The sequence below is a fragment of the Lepidothrix coronata genome, unplaced genomic scaffold (genome assembly GCF_001604755.1).
Source record: "Lepidothrix coronata isolate B3197 unplaced genomic scaffold, Lepidothrix_coronata-1.0 Scaffold170, whole genome shotgun sequence".
Taxonomy (NCBI): Eukaryota; Metazoa; Chordata; class Aves; order Passeriformes; family Pipridae; genus Lepidothrix; species Lepidothrix coronata.
The window spans coordinates 1,743,783-1,758,142 of NW_016690350.1; the positions used below are offsets into that span (position 1 = coordinate 1,743,783).

The 14,360-nt window shown below is 42.6% G+C and overlaps 1 protein-coding gene across 9 annotated transcripts in view; it reads left to right on the plus strand.

Moving 5' to 3' along the window:
- Positions 1-14,360, plus strand: part of CHL1 (cell adhesion molecule L1 like) — a 145,539-nt gene that overhangs the window by 39,427 nt on the left and 91,752 nt on the right. The window contains exon 1 of one of the 9 annotated variants that reach the window (XM_017829890.1): positions 14,087-14,176. The exons of the other annotated variants lie outside the window; for them this stretch is intronic. The gene's annotated coding sequence lies outside the window, so the exon portion shown is untranslated. Of the gene's footprint in view, positions 1-14,086; positions 14,177-14,360 lie in introns of those variants that run through there. 9 annotated transcript variants of the gene reach the window in all.

Sequence of the window (14,360 nt, forward strand, 5' to 3'; positions counted from 1 at the left end):
TTATTTACACCATAACTTTCTTCTGAGCTACCATTTATTAGGATTTTCTATATTCTACTCGTGGCCTTGACTGCTGCAGAGAGCAGGGCTGAGAACATCTCATGCATCTGCTGCTGAATTTCATTTTGTGAACTTTTGTGGTCTGTAAAATTCAGAAAGATAAAGTTATTGATAAAATGTAGTCTCTGAACAGTGCTCTAACTTTTTTATTATTTTTATTTTTTTATTACTCCCACTGATAAATTGATTATTTCCTTACACCCAGTGATTGTTTCAAGTAGGAAATAATTCACTGGTTTCTGATAAACCCCAGCTAATCAGCTGCTGTGTGATTCCAGATCTCCATAAAATCTGGTTATATTTTCATTTATCTCTTTGTAGGGGCAGCTCTGCCCTGGAAAGCTCACTTTCCTGTCAGTTTGTAAGTCAGCTTATAAACTTTCCCTCTTTCAAGTCCAGTCATCTGAAAAGGTCACCATGGCTATTTTTTAGGTATGTGGGAGAAAGCAGAATAAAGACTTACTCTGCTTTTTTGAGGGGACAGTCTGTCTTGTTTCTTCCTAAACACCCCCAAAACCTTCTCATATGTCCCCCAAAAACCTTCTCCTACTTTTTATCCTCCTGTGATCTCTGTGAGAGCATCCCGTGGTCTGAACCGTTCCGTTTCAAGGGGGAAATCCTGGAAATGCAGGGATAACAAAGTGCAGGCTTGAGCAGCTTTCTATAGACAATCACAGGATCATTTAGGTTGGAAAAGACCTCTAAGGTCACCAAATCCAGCTGTTCCCCAGCACTGCCAAGGCCACCACTAACCCCTGTCCCCAGGTGCCACATCCACGGGGTTTTTGAACACCCTGAGCTTCTCCCTTGGCAGGAAAGGTCCCCAAAACCTTCCCAGCCAGCTGGGTGTGCTCGGGGGTCCTGACAGCAGTGGGGATGTTTGGAAATGGGCTGTTTTCCTCCCGTTGGTTCCCAACTTTAAGCACACCCAATTTTCTACTTAATGTGCCGTTTCCTCCCCGACTGAACCAGTTTCTCGGGGCAGGGCTCAGCCCCGTGACCTCTCTGCCCTGCTGTGACCAGAGAATGAACCCAAAGCCATTCAGATGGGGCTTGAGACTCGAGTTAATCTGTGTCCCAGTGTCTGCCCCACAAAGAACTGCATTTACTTACACAGGGCCTTTTTATTTGAATGCCTTTCTCCTCTTTGTCAGAGAGAGGAATCGTAATTAAGATTTCTATTGTGTGATGAAGTTCCTATATTTAGAGTTCATGAGTCTTATTACCTTTTAAAAGATGTTTGGCGGCGTGAAAGTTAGTAATCATTTCTTTTCATTTAAAATTCAGCGCATGATATGGGAGGCTGTATTTATGAGGAGGGTACATCATCATGTCATTTTCTACGTGCTTAAAAGCTAAATAAGTGGTTAAGGAAGCTCCCATCCTGAGGAGAAGAAAGGGCTCATTAAAAACATTAGCTCATACAGAACAAATTGAACTTCAGTGCCCTGCATAAAGATTATAATAACTGTAATAATAAATGAATTAATAATGCATTAAAGGAGAATTCCTCCAGTCAGCTTGTCACACACTTATCCTTGAAAATTGACTTCACTGAGGTGTGTCACATGAGCTAATGCCCTTAACTGATGGATTTGGGATTTTTCCACATTCCAAAATCCACTCAAATCCGTATTTCTGTATTTTTGACAGTAAGTTTTCTGGATAGACACGAAGCAAGTAGGGCCATTTGGTGTTGCAAGCCAAGGGGAAGCTCTTTGCTGAACCAAAGTGATCTCTAGTTTTCACCTCAGGTAATCAGAGTTGGTAAATTGTGACCACTTAGAAGGGAAACCTGAGATGGCAATCGAGTGTTGGAGGCTGCACATCTTGGGCTGATGGAGGATCCAAAATTTGTAGGGCCTCTAGCATATATTTCTATGGCCTCAAACTGACAGAGAGTACGTTTAGGTTGGATTTTAAGAAATCCTTCCCTGAGAGGGTGGGGAGGCCCTGGCACAGGTTGCCCGGAGAAGCTGTGGCTGCCCCATCCCTGGAAGTGTCCAAGGCCAGGTTGGACGGGGCTTGGAGCAGCCTGGGCTAGTGGAAGGTGTCCCTGCCCATGGCAGGGGGTGGGACTGGATGGGCTTTAAGGTGCCTTCCAACCCAAACCATTCTGAGATTCTATCTGGAGAGCTTCCATAAGATTGGAGGTTTTGCTCCCACTCAGCTGCGGGTTATAAACATCATGAGATTATCAGGATTTAGGAATAAATTATCAAGTGCAGCAGCAAAATACATCCACAGGGTTTTAGTTGAGGAAGTGTAGGTGCTGAGGCATATCTTCATCAGAAAAGTGAGGATTTGGGGACTTCTGCTGTCTCCCCTGGGTAAGGGCTGAGCATTCTAATGGTTATTGCACTGGGGAAAAGTTGCATTAAGGGAATTGGTTTTCCAGACATCATAAACCCAAGATGGTCGTAAACTGCATCTTCAGGCACCTGGGTACCTTTAAAATGAATCCATTAGTCAGTTCTGAAAACCAGAACAGCTCCCTAAACCCAGGCACTACTGAAGGTGGAGTTTACATGAGGCGTGAGGTGGTTAATTTTTAGACTCTTAAAATAATTGATGCTGGAAGGGACCTGGGGAGGTTGTCTGGGTGCCTCAATTCAAAAAGGAATCTGGGTGTTCCAATTAGAGACTGTAAGAACACTTACCCTGTTACTACAGAATCTTAGAGTGGTTTGGTTTGGAAGGGACCTCCCAGACTGTCTCATTCCAACCCCCTGTCATGGGCAGAGACACCTTTCACCAGACCAGGTTGCTCAATATATGATTATTTATCCCTCTGATGCTTCTGTGTGTCCCCATTTACTCTTGCAAACAGGTATTTGTGGGTGTTATTTGCATGTGCAAACCCTGAGCTTTGCCTGTGTAAGATATGAAAGCAAATTCCTTCTGGGATGCCTTTTTCTTTTTTTATTTTTTTTTTTAGAATAATTGAAAATTCATATCTAATGTTTGGTTGTTTTTATTGGTTTTTCTTTAATAAAAATCTCATTCAGCATAAAAAGGACAACATCAATGGGTTTCTTATCAGTGCTTTGCATCATGGTAATACCAGAGCCAACAGTAAATTGTGTGAGTATTATAACAGAACAAAGGAAATTAGGCAGGATTTTATTTGAGAAGATCTGGAATTTGCTTGTCAAGTCATGCAATATGTGCTTGGCTTTATTGGCTGGCTGGTGTGAGACCAGCTGAACAGTTGCTGGAGTTTGCACAGGGATTCTTTTCTTTCCCCCTTTATTGGTTTACTTTGGCACATTATTTGAGACATGCCAGAAAAATAGTAAGATATCAAAAAAGAAGTGATCCATTAATGCAGGGAATTGTTCCAGCTTGGAATGTTGCCTTTGCATCACCTGAAGTGGTCACTTGCTGAAAGCCCAACCCTGTTTTTCAGCCTTCCAAGCAGTAAAAGGCCCAGCAGTGCTGTTGGATTTTGGAACAGAGCAGGTACCTGGGAGGGAGCTGCTAAAATAGCGACAGAGCCTGGGGCTGGCAGTGGATAACAAGGGAAATAAAGCTCTGCCTGCTGGCCTGGATCTGCTCCTCACACCCTCTGGGACTTCTGGGCTGGCTGTGCCAGGGCCAGCAGAAAGGCCTAAATGTTAACCTGGTTCTTAAATTTCCAGTAACAAGACTGGGTTCGTTAGCACCCCCATCAAATGGCTTTCAGTTGCTATCACTCTGACTTGTATTTGAATTGATGACCTTGAGATAAAAGCCTTTTTATTCTATTACCCATCTCCTGAGCCATCAAGCCTTTAATACCCCGTGCAAAATCGGTTTTCAGATGGTATTTCTTTTATAGAATATTGTCATTTGTTATTAAGGATGTCTGATTTTGGGTGCTACCAGCTATAATTGTGCATAATACTACTTTTGTTATTCCTATTATTTCAAATTTATCTGCTATATTACTACACACTTGTAGACATAGAGAAAATAGATTGGTAATAAAGTGTAATCCAGCTTTATATAAATGAGTTAATAAAATCACACAAAAATACAAAGTTAAAATAAATTCAGCAGCAGCAAAGCTCACGTGTTACTTCAGCAAATTGAAATACAAAATTCTGCTTTGATGCTGAAATAAGCTTTACTGCAAAATACTACCAAATGCTCAGTAAATTAAGGAAAAATGAGTAAGAATATGTAATTCAAATGTCACAATGAAGGAATTATATTACACACCACCTCCTGAATGGCTTTTTCCTGTAGAGAATATGGAGTAGACCATGTGAAGAAATCAATATGTACAGGAGTGTTGGAAGTGTAACAAGGGAGCTTTTCCTATTTGGTTTTATTTGACTGTATTTCTTAGGAAAAGATGAAACTGGGAGCACTGGGATAAAGAGGTGCCTTCAGGGACAGATTCTTTGAAAATTCTCAAATATGGACAACTTATTGCACATATTTGACCTGCCTTGCCAGTATTTAATATGAATTGGAAAAAAAAAAGATAATATGAAGCTGTGCTGTGCTGGGGCAGCCCCAGTCAGATGTGCAAAATTAAATGATTCTTTTTCAGAGGAGATAATGTTTCTATATGATGTTATTTCTAAAAATAATAAGTGTCAGAATGCAAATCTGGCACAAGATCCTAAGGGGTCAACCAGCTCAGCCCACTGGACCCCACTTCACATCCTGCCTCAGGAGATGGGGTTGTGTCAAGGTCATTTTAGATGCTTCCAGCAGTAGGTCACAGCAGCCTTCTTGGAGATAATGTATTGAAATGATTAACTATCTGTATAGCTCAGAAAGCTTTTCATACTATCTGTCCTTAATTTTCCTCTCAGTGAATTAAGGCAGCCACTGATTGTGTTCACAAAGTACAACTGAGCGTGGCTTTCTTAATTAAACCCTGTAATGTGTTGGGATATTGCTGCCACGTCTCATTTTCAGCCCTCTCTCTTTACAGAGGGAGCAGATATCCTTCTTTCTAGGTCATGTTTTCTAAATCTCATATGAATAATTACCTCCTGTGTCGTGTGGCTAACATCTGTTAATATTTCCCCAAACACCACTTGTCTCTGGCAGCAGAGCTGTGCTGACTCACGTTTAGGTTTTATCCTTTCCAACCTCTCTGTCCTCACTGTACTGCTGCCCATCCAAAACCACGTTTTAAATCTTGCTCTTGATTATTTCCAAAATAGGTAGGACTTTGCATACCTTTTTATTAATTTAACTTCATGATTTCAGGGTTTTTTTTCAAATAATTTGGGATGTCAGTGCTGTCACTGAGTGCTGGTGGATCCTCCACACTGCCTGTGACCTGAGCCACTCATGAAAATATAGGATCAAGTCAAACACCTGATGTGTTCCCTCAATGTGGAAGTGAACTATTGAAAACTGTTCTTTGAGTGTGTTTTTTGTCAGTCTAAACTCAGAAGTTGGTAAATCTGCCTTGTTGTGAGAGAGGAATATGTTTGTTCACAATGTATCACATCTGATTGCCTCCTGTGATAGGGTAATTATTCTGATTTAAAACCCAAGAAGACTGGGTTCACATGGTTAGTTCTCCACAAACTCATCTTGGCAGTTTCTTCTCACTTTATATTCCTGTGAGTGCTTACAATTTCATTGTTTTATCATTTGTTCCTGCGATCTGAAACTAGACTATGTAGGCTTCCTTTTTCCCCTTCCTAAAAATAGCTGTTCTGTTTGACCATCTCTTACCCTCTGGGACCTCAGCCATTCCCAGACAGTGCTAAAAAGTAATTACTGGTAGTTTAAAGAGAACTTCAGCAGATACCTGAAGTATTTCAAACAGAATTTAATCCTCAATGACTTATTCAGTTGTATCTTACCCACATAGGCTTAAGCTCCCTGCTCAGCTTGTGGTCCAAGCTCCTGCTTCAAATTAAATATTGTTAACCAGATAGCATTGTTCTTGTTTTTATAAGTGCACTGCAGTCGTGGTCATGTTCTCCCATTGCATTTCCTTCCCTTTTTTGCTCTCCTGGTGTCTGACCCTTGTGCTGTGGGACTGTCCTGCTCCAGCAGCAGGTCCTGGTCGGTCCCTCTGAGGTTGAGCATGTCCAGTCTGACAGCAGGACAGCAGTAGGGCTGAGAGGGAGGAGGAGGAGTTGGTGTTTTGGCAGCTGGAGCTTCCAACACATTGGGGTTTGAGGGGTGGGAAGGGTTCAACTGGAAATGTCTCCTAAGCTGGTGTGCACTGGGATTTTTAGAGGCTTATGGCCCAATAGCACTGCAGTGGTTTCTCATGGCAGTGGCAAAGGTCGTGTCCCCAAGACAGGTGGAATCCATGCTGAATTTGGAGGGGAAGGCTCACAGAATCCTTCCAGGAAAAGGGCTAAGAATTTGTATTATGGGCACGAGAAACTAGTCTTCACCTTGGGAAAATGCAGAACAATTTTAGTTGAAATGAGTTGAAAGAATCTGTCCTAAAATCCCGAACTGAGAGACTGTTCAGTCTTTAAAAAAAACTCCCAAACCAACAAAACAAAAAATATAGAAGTGTGTTGTGGGAGGAGAAAGTCCTCAGATGCAGATTCCACACCCCTGGAAGTGCCCAAGGCCAGGTTGGACGGGGCTTGGAGCAACCTGGGATAGTGGAAGGTGTCCTTGCCCGTGGCAGAGGTGGGAACAAGATGATCTTTAAGGCCCCTTCCGACCCAAATCATTCAGTGATTCTGTGAAAAGAAAAATGTAAGGGCAAATTTCTATTGTGGATAGGGAAAAAGGCCGAAACTGTGGCATGAATTAAAGCATTGGTTAGTTTATATATATATAAAAAGTATCTTTGTTAGCAATATTAGTTATAGACTTGGCCAGTGTGTAGCATAGTGCTGTCCTCTGTCTGCCTGAGACAGAATAGTAGAGAGCATTGAAATAATAAATACATGGTAAACATAATAAATGTATTAAAGAGGCATGGTAAACCATTATAAGATCTTCTTGAAAAATTACAGCCTACTTTTTCTTATGTTTTAGTAGTTTAATCCCTTTCCAAATCCTGCCTCCATAGACTTGAACATTTATGCATTTCATTCTGCTATGAGCAATATTCCCCTTTTCTGCAATGCCACCTTCCAGTCAGACAGTCACCTTCTGTGACAGATTTAATAAGAGAGTGCCTTCAGTCCTGTACTTTGGAATAAAGAAATAATTTAAAAGCAAAAACCAACACAGGTCCCTTCAGGAAATGGAAAGATGAATTCACTTTCTGAAAGCGACTGGGCTATTGAATTATTTTTCTAAATGCATTATTTGACAGAATAAGTAAATGCTAGAGAATATAAAGTGATTAAAAATGTAATAATTAATAGCGAAAAGGAGATAAGCAAATTTTAGGTATACAGATTTGCATCCTGTGACAACTCGGGATATTCTGTGATTCTGTGATATCAGTTTCTTTTCTTATTATTTAAAATATTAAGTTAATGAGACCCATGAAGATTATCAAACTAGAAATTGAAATTACCATTTTCTCTGAATAGTGTTTGTGGCAACTGGAAAGACTTTGGAAAGCAAAGTGATTGCACAGAGAGATGTGATTTGTGACCAAACTCACCAGCATTACCAGTGTTTTATCTTGAGGCAACTCAGTCTTCATGTGATGAGGAATCACCTTATCTCCTGACAGGCTGAGAACCGATTCCGGTGCCCTGATCCACCCTGTATGGAGTGAACTGATGTTCCTCCAGAAAAGAACAAACCGGCCCCGTGTCCTCCACCCGCTGCCGAGGCAGAGTTGGCCCATTCCCGTTCCTTCCCTGCATCCCAGGCCCTGGTGAGGTGCCAGCTCTCGTTAGATCAGCCCTTCATCTCCCTCCCCAAGCCACATATGCTCCATGCAGAGCTGTCTCTCCCATCTCTGACAAGTGCTGGGGGAAGCGTTTGCAGAAGTTGCCGGTTGTCTGAGGGAGCTGCTCCTCTCTCCTCTGCCGTTTTCCCGCTCGTTCCGGATGCGGGAGGTGGGCCCGGATGGATTCCTGCTTTCCATGCTGCACGTGTGTGCTGAGTAGACTCACAAAATTATACCCTGGCTAACCAAATCAGCCACATGTCAGCAACAGAAGCCTTGAAAGTCATTGCAGCTCCAGTTTCTAAAAGCTGATGTCTCGTTATGGAGCGACTCACGCCCGAGTCTGGCCTGACAGAGACGTGACAAATGACTCGGGGATTTTCTTTAAATGCTGCTCTGCTATTGACATGTTTCCTCCAAACCCGTCCTGTCATGCCAGATCATAAATTGTTGCAGTAGAAGTTATTCCTCTGGAGCTCTAAGATTGATCGTTGTTCAGTTGTACCGACAGGTTTTTAATCTGTTTATTTGGCTGTACCATCTTCCTTGGCTGGCTGGAAATAGGATTCCCAAGCAGGCAGATATCTCTTGGAGAGATTTCACTTTGCATATTTCCTCACTCACCACCTTTGAAAAAGTCATTTTCTTCTAAACACTCGCCTGCCAAGCTTAGCATTTCCTATCCTGCCAAAACCAAAATTGCTGATCATGTCTGAATATGGCAAAAGAGGGAAAAGAGTTATTACCAGGTGGCCTAATGTGCCTTTTCCCCTCAGTGTAGTTGCTGGTCTGTCCTTGCACACGGGGCTAAGGGTAAGTACAGGACACTGGCTATTCAGTGCCTGGAATAATTTGACTGGAATTTTTTATCATTAACATGCAGAAAGGGCAAAGCCAGTTGACACATGAGTTCATTACAAGGGATTTATTTCCATATATACATTTAGGAAGAGTCAGTCCTAAGTGCTGTTGCCTCATTAAATTCAAGAACTTGGATACCGTTATCGCTCTCCCGGATTTAATAGGCATGTTTGTTCCAAAGGGTTGTTTTCCTATAATCTCCTCCGTTGCATGCAGACACCTGACAGATGCTCAGTAGATTTCTGTGCCTGCTGAGGGCTGGAGCTTTGATAACTGCAGGAGAAGGGCTGAGGTGTGAGGGTGTAGGACTGCTGCTCCAGATTTTCCCCTTGAGCCGAGTGCTTGGAAGAGGCCGCTGGGAAACCACCAGTTTTTGTTTGCTGCTCCCCAACAGTTTGCGTTGGCCGGAGCTCCTGCGCGGCTTCTGTCGTCACTCCACAAGTTCTGGCTCTGGGAGAGGGGTGAGGAGGACACCCACTAACAAGGGGCTTGTGGTTGTATCCTCAGCGTGCCACGCTGGGAGACAAAGGGGCACTGTCTGCCCTCATAATCCTCCTTTGGGAATTAATGAACGAGTGCAGGGCACAGACGTGAGGGCTATGAAACCTCCTCGGCCGGGCAAGGGGTGCTTTCCCACTGCTGCTTAATGATTTAGTTTCAGATTTGAGGGAGCCTTTGTTGCTGTGCAAACTAGTTTTGGAGAAGGGAGAGAGATTTTCAAGGGTGCTTCATGCCTGTGTTAGAGAAATACATATTTTTTTCTTAATTCTTTCATGAAATCCTGCAGATTAATGAGGCTTTTTGATCATCTGTTGAGCTGCTGTGTCCCCACAGGGCGGTTGTTTTCATTAACCAACTTGGGTTTACGTTTCTACAATGCAGATTTATGTTAAAAAGTTAATAATAACCCCAGAGCACGAAATAACAGGGAAAGTAATTCTCTCCAGGTAATTAAAAATCAAGCCTTTCTTACCAAACAAGATACTCTGTAACCTGTGAACCCAAAAGCCTGTTTTGGTTTCCTGCTGCCTTGCATTCCCAATCACTGCACTGGGCAGAGCTCGGGCATGTTGAGCCTTCCCCAGCAGGCAGGAGATAATCCTGGGTTACTCCCAGCCTATGTTAGGCCCAGGCTGGCTGAGTTGCCAGTAAATACGTAGAGATTTGCCACTCAGCTGCTCTCAAACAGAATTTGCGATGCCCTTTTTCTCAGTGGAGGCACAAGTTTGGGTTTCTTCCCTTTGAAATTTCCCTGTGTGCCAGCGATGGAGGGTTTTGGATAGATGGGACAAGTGTAAAGAGCCTAATTTCCTCAACAAGCTGTCCCAGAAAATAGTGGTTTTTTTTCCCTTTGCCAAGAAAAAAAAAAAAGTTCTCATGAAACCAGTCCTTTTCAACATTCTAACATTTATCCCCCAAATCAAGATGTACAGTTTTGGCCAAACCCCTGCTCATTACACGGGATTTTCATTTCTCTCTGAAGGGCTTCTGCTTGAATTTTTATATGCAAGGTTGATGGGTGAATTCCTGGAAAGTGGGGGATGTATTCAGGGTCCCCCAACACTCCTGGGGTGCTGCTGTCCTGTGCCCAGGGGTGGTGGGTGAGGATGGGACAGCCCCCATGGTGGGGGGCAATGCACCTTCCCTGGGAGGAGCTGGACGAGGTTGGGGGCTGTTTTTACATGTAGAGTTTAGATAGCAGAATATTTTTCAGTAAAACTCTGAAAGCCCAGCCTGGCATTGAATAAAAGATAATTTCTCCCTGCTGTTCTCAAGGTGATAATTTTTAACCCAGCACTTTGGGAAGCAGTGGCTTTACTAAAGATTTCCATGTTTCAGCCTTGTCAAGGCACTCGTGGAGCACTAAACCAGTGATATTCAGAAAACACTTGCAAACCTTTTTGCTTGTTACTTGATTTGCAATGAAAAACAGCCCTTGATGCCACTCATTATTAAATTTTGGCTTTAACCAGAGGGCTTGAACACAAACATTTGTCTCCCTCAGAACTGCTAATGCTTTTGACATATTTTTTGAAGTTCCCATCACAAGCTGGAGCCTTTGGCCTCCTGGGGGTTGTTGGCAATGTCCTGACCTGAAACTTGATTTTTAATTCTTGTAGCAAGTATTAAAGATCAGTGAGAAAAGGTTGCTTGGTATCAGGATTAACTTGAGCTTCGGTTTCTCTTCTCACTGTTTTCTGTTCAAAGTCATTCTCACACTTGCAGGACAAGTGACCTGTCATTGAGTGTTGTGGCTGATGGAAAAGTGCCCCACTGGATCCCACAGGAGTTCATAGGTCCAGATGCTGGTGATGGGAGGATGATTGTGCCATGAGGCATCACATGAATGTGGTGCCATCATTTGGTGAGAAATACATCAAGAAAAGGATCATGTGTTAAAGGAATTGGATTTAATAGGGATTTTTTTCTCTCTGTATGTGAAAGGGTAAGAAAGTGTTTTACTGTAGAGTGGTAGAACTGAGATTTTCAGTTATAAAGTATGCAATTAATACCACTGATTTGTGTCCTTAATGTGATTTAAGTGTCCTTTACAGATCATATATATATATTTATATGTAGAAAGAATAAATATTGCATTCTGTCATTCTGTGTATTCAGGTAGTGAGCTCTGACATGCAAAGCACAGGTTAACACAGCACAAATGAGGTTTTAATCCCTGCTCCATCACTGTGTGTACATTTAGGTGTATTGTTTTGCTATCAATCTCTTCAGACTTCCAGGACTAGCCATCATAGCTCATTTCATTGACAAGTAATTGAAACATAAGGAATTAGCTTAATTAGTGATTAGAAATAGTTTAATTTTTTACTGTTTCTGTGCAGGTGGTTGTCCAGTTCTCTACTGATTTGTCCAAATTAGTGACCTGGATGCATGAGATATTATTGACTTTGTTTTACAGCAAGACATGAGAGCAAATCTCTTTTCTCCCTATTTCCCTGCATTTAGATGACTCATCACATTTCTCTGACTCAGTTGGGTGTTTTTTTTCTCTATAAGTCTGCCACTTTCACCCATCTGCAAACCCATTCCTCTCTGGAAAGAGGGATAAAAATACTTGCAGGCATTATCTCAACAGAGAGGCAGCAGTTTGGTGACGCAGCAAAGGCAGGTGCACACTGACATCCACCAGGGAATTCGGAATAACCAAAAATAATTTGCTTTTTGAGAATGTCATTGAAAAGAAAAGGTGCCACATCTCATGAACTGGTAGAGGGTCTTCTGCTGAACCCTGAGATCCCCCTGAAAGGAACCTGGTCATCTCTGTAACACAGATTCGCACCCTGGGTACATTCAGGGTGGAAAAATGAAAGTGTGGAAGTGTTTCATGTTGATCTAAGAGAAATTCTGTTAGAGTCCATCATAGCCTAGGAAATAACAGTACTTGTGGATTTTTAATTGCTTACAGAGTAATTACACTGAGCTTCATGGTACTTTCAGTAATTTGGCTTTATAAAATGTGTTGATAGGCCAACTGCCCCCATTTGAAGCTGATCTTAAGAGATCCCAGAAAGAGCACAAAAGCAAGTGAAAGGATGCTGGAAACTGCAAAAAACCCCCAACAAAACAAAAACCAACCAACCAACCAAAAAACCCCCACCAAACCAAAAAAAACCCCAAAAATTAAAATAAAAAAAAAAGGCATTAGAATAGCTTGAGATTGCTCTGACAGTCAGAGACAGAAATGAGCTGAGTTTAGGAACTCATTTTAAAACTCTTTAAAATATCATTTTCTCATCTGTAACGAAAGATAGAGTTTTAATATTTCTTGGCCAAGTTCAGCTGACTTCTTTTGAAAGAGGAGCTCGTTGAAATAGGGCAGAAGGACAGACTCAGATATTTTAAGATCAGGCTTTGGAAGTACCACACTCAGGAAAATATAATGCTAAATGCTTTTCCCTTGATAAACGTGGTTCTGCTGCCATATGATCCACATTTCCAGCTCGGGGATGTATCACCCTCCAAATTGCAAAACTAAGTATGAAGAAATTCGCCCTGAAAATGTGCCAGCAAAGTTCCTTAAAAGGCTCCCAGAAAAGATGACTCACTGCTTAAATGGCCACTCGTTGCATCTGCAGAGCATTTCAGGTTAAATTCCCTGCAATAGTCATGATTCCCTGGGGAAGCTGCAGCCACAGCCCGTGGACCAGGTCCTGGTGAGGAGGGAGGGACATCCAGGAGAAGGACAAGGGGGCAGGAGAGGCACCAGAGCCCCCCTGAGCAGTGAGGAGGAGGAAGAGGAGGAAGAGGAAGAGGAGGAGGAGCACACAGGCTCCCCCCAAAGAAGGTCTGTAATTTCTGAGCTGATGAAAAGCAGGTTGGGGATGTCAAATGGCTGATTGATGTGTCACCAGAGAGGGACAGATGTCCAAGATTGTCCTGCTGTTCATGCTGAGCTGGGGTGCCTTGGTGTGTCAGACCACTCTGGGGAGTGTCTGTGATGTGTTCATGCCTGGGCTGTATCTATGTCTCTATTTTGTACCTATATTTGTCTCTCCATTTCTTGTTGGTCTCTCTTCAGAGTTGTATCACAGAACCTTGTTTCTTGATATAAAATCAGGATATTTTTTCCCTATATAATCAGTATTTCTGAATTCCTGTTTTAGCCCACGGGTTTTGTGGGGGTTTTGTTGTTGTTGCTGTTGTGGTTTTTTTTCTTTTCTTTTATGTCTCTCAACAAAACCTGCTTTCTCAGTCTCTCAGCTGTGTCTGATGTCCCCTCGTAGCTCCCCAGTGGGGCAGAGCTGAAGTGACAAACCTTGAGCTGAAGCAGAGCTGAGACATCTGAGTTAATTCTCAAGTGACTGGTGGTTTTTGCTTTTCTTCACATCTAAAATAACCTTTACTGGGACAATTCCTTTTAACATTTCTGTTTCCCTGGGCCATAGAGGAATTTGATTTTTTACCAGTTGTTTGCTGGCTAAATACACCAGATTTTCCTTACAAACCGTGTTTCTGATACATTTCAGTGTTGAAGAACCTAAATTCAGGTCCTCTGTAGGAATCTTTCAGCAAACACTGATTTCCTGAGCTGAAAAGCAAATTCTCTTAAGCACTGGTTAGATTTTTAAAGTATCCTACCACAACCATTTGCAACCTTGAACATTCCCAGCTGGCACGAGCAGGAAAAGTCACCAGGACTGTGCAGGCGCTCCCGGCTAATGAGCTCCGTGTTTGGCTGCTGTGGGATGTGCCAGGTTTTGCCTGGCAGCTTTTTTTTTTTTTTTTTTGGCTCCTTCTAAGTGGAAGCAGCTTCTTTCTGTCTTTTTAATAAATGGGGACAGCTGCACATCGAGGCAGTGCCCTTCCAGTTTTGGAAGATATATCAAAACTCTGCCGTAGCCTCTTGCAATTCCTTGTGGAAAAGGGATCCAAACTCTGCTGAAGTCACCAGGAATCTCTTCCTAACTTTCATGTTCCCTCAGTGGTAATTCTGCCTTTGGCTCTATGTGGACAGTAAGTAATTGTCAATTATCTTTTCTGACAAAGGTGTTTGTAGAGATACAAGTTCCTGATTTTCATCAGGGACTGGAGGGACAGGACAAGGGGGAATGGCTTCAAATGCAGAGAGAATAGGTTTAGATGGGATATTGGGAAGAAATTCATCCCAGTGAGGGTGGGGAGGCCCTGGCACAGGTTG